General features: G+C 42.9%; 2 non-coding genes across 2 annotated transcripts; both read left to right on the top strand.

Moving 5' to 3' along the window:
- The first annotated feature begins 337 nt into the window (after nt 1–337).
- trnar-ucu lies at nt 338–410 on the top strand. Its single transcript has one exon. It is a non-coding gene; the product is annotated as a tRNA-Arg (tRNA).
- Nucleotides 411–2,723: 2,313 nt separating this feature from the next.
- trnar-ccu lies at nt 2,724–2,796 on the top strand. Its single transcript has one exon. It is a non-coding gene; the product is annotated as a tRNA-Arg (tRNA).
- Nucleotides 2,797–6,072: the final 3,276 nt, after the last annotated feature.

Below are 6,072 nucleotides of genomic sequence, written 5' to 3'. Positions count from 1 at the left end.
TCCTAATCCATGTATTGTGAGTTCAAGTATTATTTTGAGGTTCCTGAAAGCGGTGTGATGAAGTGGAAGTGTCCTGGGCAGTTAACCCAGTGATTTATGGATCGAAACCATCCTCTGCTATCCAGTTTGTTTTCAGCAATGAAGTGCAAACACAAATATAAAAAGCATAATTTCATGGGCATGTCACTGTGCCCTCTGTGATTCTTTTTTTGACTGCTTCTTTCAGTTTGTATAGGTCATACTGATTACAGAGGCGCAGCGGAAGCGTGAAGGCCCCGTAACCCAGAGGTTGATAGATCGAAACCACTCTCTGCTATCTAGATAGTTTTTAGCAAGTACCCCAGTGGCCTAATGGATAAGGCACTGGCCTTCTAAGCCAGGGATTGTGGGTTCGAGTCCCATCTGGGGTGGATGAAGGCAGTTTGGGATAGAATCGAAGCAGCTTGTATAGGTCACGATGATCACACAGTGCCACATCGAAGGTATCCTACTCTATTTTTAAAAATGAAGTGCAAACAGGGTAAAAAAAAGTATAATTTCATGTCTCTGTGCCCTCCGTGATTCTATTTTTTAACTGCTTCTATCAGTTCGTACAGGTCATGCTGATTACAGAGGCACTGGCCTCCTAATCCATGTATTGTGAGTTCAAGTATTTTTTTGGGGTGCCTGAAAGCGGAGTGATGAAGTGGATGTATCTTGGGCAGTTAACCCAGTGATTTATGGATCGAAACCATCCTCTGCTGTCCAGTTTGTTTCCAGCAATGAAGTGCAAACACAAATATAAAAAGCAAAATGTTATGGGCATGTCTCAGTGCCCTCCGTGATTCTTTGTTTGACTTCTTTTGTCAGTTTTTATAGGTTATACTGATTGTAGAGGAACTGGCCTCCTAATCCATGTATTGTGAGTTCAAGTATTATTTTGGGGTGCCTGAAAGCGGAGGGATGAAGTGGAAGTGTCCTGGGCAGTTAACCCAGTGATTTATGGATCGAAACCATCCTCTGCTATCCAGTTTGTTTTCAGCAATGAAGTGCAAACACAAATATAAAAAGCATAATTTCATGGGCATGTCACTGTGCCCTCTGTGATTCTTTTTTTGACTGCTTCTTTCAGTTTGTATAGGTCATACTGATTACAGAGGCGCAGCGGAAGCGTGATGGCCCCGTAACCCAGAGGTTGATAGATCGAAACCACTCTCTGCTATCTAGATAGTTTTTAGCAAGTACCCCAGTGGTCTAATGGATAAGGCACTGGCCTTCTAAGGCAGGGATTGTGGGTTCGAGTCCCATCTGGGGTGGATGAAGGCAGTTTGGGATAGAATCGAAGCAGCTTGTATAGGTCACGATGATCACACAGTGCCACATCGAAGATATCCTACTCTATTTTTAAAAATGAAGTGCAAACAGGGTAAAAAAAAGTATAATTTCATGTCTCTGTGCCCTCCGTGATTCTATTTTTTAACTGCTTCTATCAGTTCGTACAGGTCATGCTGATTACAGAGGCACTGGCCTCCTAATCCATGTATTGTGAGTTCAAGTATTTTTTTGGGGTGCCTGAAAGCGGAGTGATGAAGTGGATGTATCTTGGGCAGTTAACCCAGTGATTTATGGATCGAAACCATCCTCTGCTGTCCAGTTTGTTTCCAGCAATGAAGTGCAAACACAAATATAAAAAGCAAAATTTCATGGGCATGTCTCAGTGCCCTCCGTGATTCTTTGTTTGACTTCTTTTGTCAGTTTTTATAGGTTATACTGATTGTAGAGGAACTGGCCTCCTAATTCATGTATTGTGAGTTCAAGTATTATTTTGGGGTGCCTGAAAGCGGAGTGATGAAGTGGAAGTATCCTGGGCAGTTAACCCAGTGATTTATGGATCGAAACCATCCTCTGCTATCCAGTTTGTTTTCAGCAATGAAGTGCAAACACAAATATAAAAAGCATAATTTCATGGGCATGTCACAGTGCCCTCTGTGATTCTTTTTTTGACTGCTTCTTTCAGTTTGTATAGGTCATACTGATTACAGAGGCGCATCGGAAGCGTGAAGGCCCCGTAACCCAGAGGTTGATAGATCGAAACCACTCTCTGCTATCTAGATAGTATTTAGCAAGTACCCCAGTGGCGTAATGGATAAGGCACTGGGCTCCTAAGCCAGGGATTGTGGGTTCGAGTCCCATCTGGGGTGGATGAAGGCATTTTGGGATAGAAAAAGAGAGCTGAGCATGTAACCTAGAGGTTGAAGCATCGAAGCTATCCAATTCTATTTTTAGAAATGAAGTGCAAACAGGGTAAAAAAAAGTATAATTTCATGTCTCTGTGCCCTCCGTGATTCTATTTTTTAACTGCTTCTATCAGTTCGTACAGGTCATGCTGATTACAGAGGCACTGGCCTCCTAATCCATGTATTGTGAGTTCAAGTATTTTTTTGGGGTGCCTGAAAGCGGAGTGATGAAGTGGATGTATCTTGGGCAGTTAACCCAGTGATTTATGGATCGAAACCATCCTCTGCTGTCCAGTTTGTTTCCAGCAATGAAGTGCAAACACAAATATAAAAAGCAAAATTTCATGGGCATGTCTCAGTGCCCTCCGTGATTCTTTGTTTGACTTCTTTTGTCAGTTTTTATAGGTCATACTGATTACAGAGGCGCAGCGGAAGCGTGAAGGCCCCGTAACCCAGAGGTTGATAGATCGAAACCACTCTCTGCTATCTAGATAGTTTTTACCAAGTGCCCCAGTGGCCTAATGGATAAGGCACTGGCCTCCTAAGGCAGGGGTAGTGGGTTCGAGTCCCATCTGGGGTGGATGAAGGCAATTTGGGATATAAAAAGAGAGCTGAGCATGTAACACAGAGGTTGAAGCATCGAAGCTATCCACTTCTATTTTTAGAAATGAAGTGCAAACAGGGTAAAAAAAAGTATAATTTCATGGGCATGTCACTGTGCCCTCTGTGATTCTTTTTTTGACTGCTTCTTTCAGTTTGTATAGGTCATACTGATTACAGAGGCGCAGCGGAAGCGTGATGGCCCCGTAACCCAGAGGTTGATAGATCGAAACCACTCTCTGCTATCTAGATAGTGTTTAGCAAGTACCCCAGTGGCCTAATGGATAAGGCACTGGCCTTCTAAGTCAGGGATTGTGGGTTCGAGTCCCATCTGGGGTGGATGAAGGCAGTTTGGGATAGAATCGAAGCAGCTTGTATAGGTCACGATGATCACACAGTGCCACATCGAAGATATCCTACTCTATTTTTAAAAATGAAGTGCAAACAGGGTAAAAAAAAGTATAATTTCATGTCTCTGTGCCCTCCGTGATTCTATTTTTTAACTGCTTCTATCAGTTCGTACAGGTCATGCTGATTACAGAGGCACTGGCCTCCTAATCCATGTATTGTGAGTTCAAGTATTTTTTGGGGGTGCCTGAAAGCGGAGTGATGAAGTGGATGTATCTTGGGCAGTTAACCCAGTGATTTATGGATCGAAACCATCCTCTGCTGTCCAGTTTGTTTCCAGCAATGAAGTGCAAACACAAATATAAAAAGCAAAATTTCATGGGCATGTCTCAGTGCCCTCCGTGATTCTTTGTTTGACTTCTTATGTCAGTTTTTATAGGTTATACTGATTGTAGAGGAACTGGCCTCCTAATTCATGTATTGTGAGTTCAAGTATTATTTTGGGGTGCCTGAAAGCGGAGTGATGAAGTGGAAGTATCCTGGGCAGTTAACCCAGTGATTTATGGATCGAAACCATCCTCTGCTATCCAGTTTGTTTTCAGCAATGAAGTGCAAACACAAATATAAAAAGCATAATTTCATGGGCATGTCACAGTGCCCTCTGTGATTCTTTTTTTGACTGCTTCTTTCAGTTTGTATAGGTCATACTGATTACAGAGGCACAGCGGAAGCGTGAAGGCCCCGTAACCCAGAGGTTGATAGATCGAAACCACTCTCTGCTATCTAGTTAGTATTTAGCAAGTGCCCCAGTGGCCTAATGGATAAGGCACTGGGCTCCTAAGCCAGGGATTGTGGTGTCGAGTCCCATCTGGGGTGGATGAAGGCATTTTGGGATAGAAAAAGAGAGCTGAGCATGTAACCTAGAGGTTGAAGCATCGAAGCTATCCAATTCTATTTTTAGAAATGAAGTGCAAACAGGGTAAAAAAAAGTATAATTTCATGGGCATGTCACTGTGCCCTCTGTGATTCTTTTTTTGACTGCTTCTTTCAGTTTGTATAGGTCATACTGATTACAGAGGCGCAGCGGAAGCGTGATGGCCCCGTAACCCAGAGGTTGATAGATCGAAACCACTCTCTGCTATCTAGAAAGTTTTTAGCAAGTACCCCAGTGGCCAAATGGATAAGGCACTGGCCGTCTAAGCCAGGGATTGTGGGTTCGAGTCCCATCTGGGGTGGATGAAGGCAGTTTGGGATAGAATCGAAGCAGCTTGTATAGGTCACGATGATCACACAGTGCCACATCGAAGATATCCTACTCTATTTTTAAAAATGAAGTGCAAACAGGGTAAAAAAAAGTATAATTTCATGTCTCTGTGCCCTCCGTGATTCTATTTTTTAACTGCTTCTATCAGTTCGTACAGGTCATGCTGATTACAGAGGCACTGGCCTCCTAATCCATGTATTGTGAGTTCAAGTATTATTTTGGGGTGCCTGAAAGCGGAGTGATGAAGTGGAAGTATTCTAGGCAGTTAACCCAGTGATTTATGGATCGAAACCATCCTCTGCTGTCCAGTTTGTTTTCAGCAATGAAGTGCAAACACAAATATAAAAAGCATAATTTCATGGGCATGTCACTGTGCCCTCTGTGATTCTTTTTTTGACTGCTTCTTTCAGTTTGTATAGGTCATACTGATTTCAGAGGCGCAGCGGAAGCGTGAAGGCCCCGTAACCCAGAGGTTGATAGATCGAAACCACTCTCTGCTATCTAGATAGTGTTTAGCAAGTACCCCCGTGGCCTAATGGATAAGGCACTGGCCTTCTAAGCCAGGGATTGTGGGTTCGTAGTCCCATCTGGGGTGGATGAAGGCAGTTTGGGATAGAATCGAAGCAGCTTGCATAGGTCACGATGATCACACAGTGCCGCATCGAAGATATCCTACTCTATTTTTAAAAATGAAGTGCAAACAGTGTAAAAAAAAGTATAATTTCATGTCTCTGTGCCCTCTGTGATTCTATTTTTTAACTGCTTCTATCAGTTCGTACAGGTCATGCTGATTACAGAGGCACTGGCCTCCTAATCCATGTATTGTGAGTTCAAGTATTTTTTTGGGGTGCCTGAAAGCGGAGTGATGAAGTGGAAGTATTCTAGGCAGTTAACCCAGTGATTTATGGATCGAAACCATCCTCTGCTATCCAGTTTGTTTTCAGCAATGAAGTGCAAACACAAATATAAAAAGCATAATTTCATGGGCATGTCACTGTGCCCTCCGTGATTCTATTTTTTAACTGCTTCTATCAGTTCGTACAGGTCATGCTGATTGTAGAGGAACTGGCCTCCTAATCCATGTATTGTGAGTTCAAGTATTATTTTGGGGTGCCTGAAAGCGGAGTGATGAAGTGGAAGTATCCTGGGCAGTTAACCCAGTGATTTATGGATCGAAACCATCCTCTGCTGTCCAGTTTGTTTCCAGCAATGAAGTGCAAACACAAATATAAAAAGCAAAATTTCATGGGCATGTCTCAGTGCCCTCCGTGATTCTTTGTTTGACTTCTTTTGTCAGTTTTTATAGGTTATACTGATTGTAGAGGAACTGGCCTCCTAATCCATGTATTGTGAGTTCAAGTATTATTTTGGGGTGCCTGAAAGCGGAGTGATGAAGTGGAAGTATCCTGGGCAGTTAACCCAGTGATTTATGGATCGAAACCATCCTCTGCTATCCAGTTTGTTTTCAGCAATGAAGTGCAAACACAAATATAAAAAGCATAATTTCATGGGCATGTCACTGTGCCCTCTGTGATTCTTTTTTTGACTGCTTCTTTCAGTTTGTATAGGTCATACTGATTACAGAGGCGCAGCGGAAGCGTGAAGGCCCCGTAACCCAGAGGTTGATAGATCGAAACCACTCTC

This window comes from Salvelinus namaycush, unplaced genomic scaffold, assembly GCF_016432855.1.
Source record: "Salvelinus namaycush isolate Seneca unplaced genomic scaffold, SaNama_1.0 Scaffold1719, whole genome shotgun sequence".
Lineage (NCBI taxonomy): Eukaryota > Metazoa > Chordata > Actinopteri > Salmoniformes > Salmonidae > Salvelinus > Salvelinus namaycush.
The sequence above is the reverse complement of the archived record's forward strand: the minus strand, read 5'-3'. Positions and strand labels throughout refer to the sequence as shown.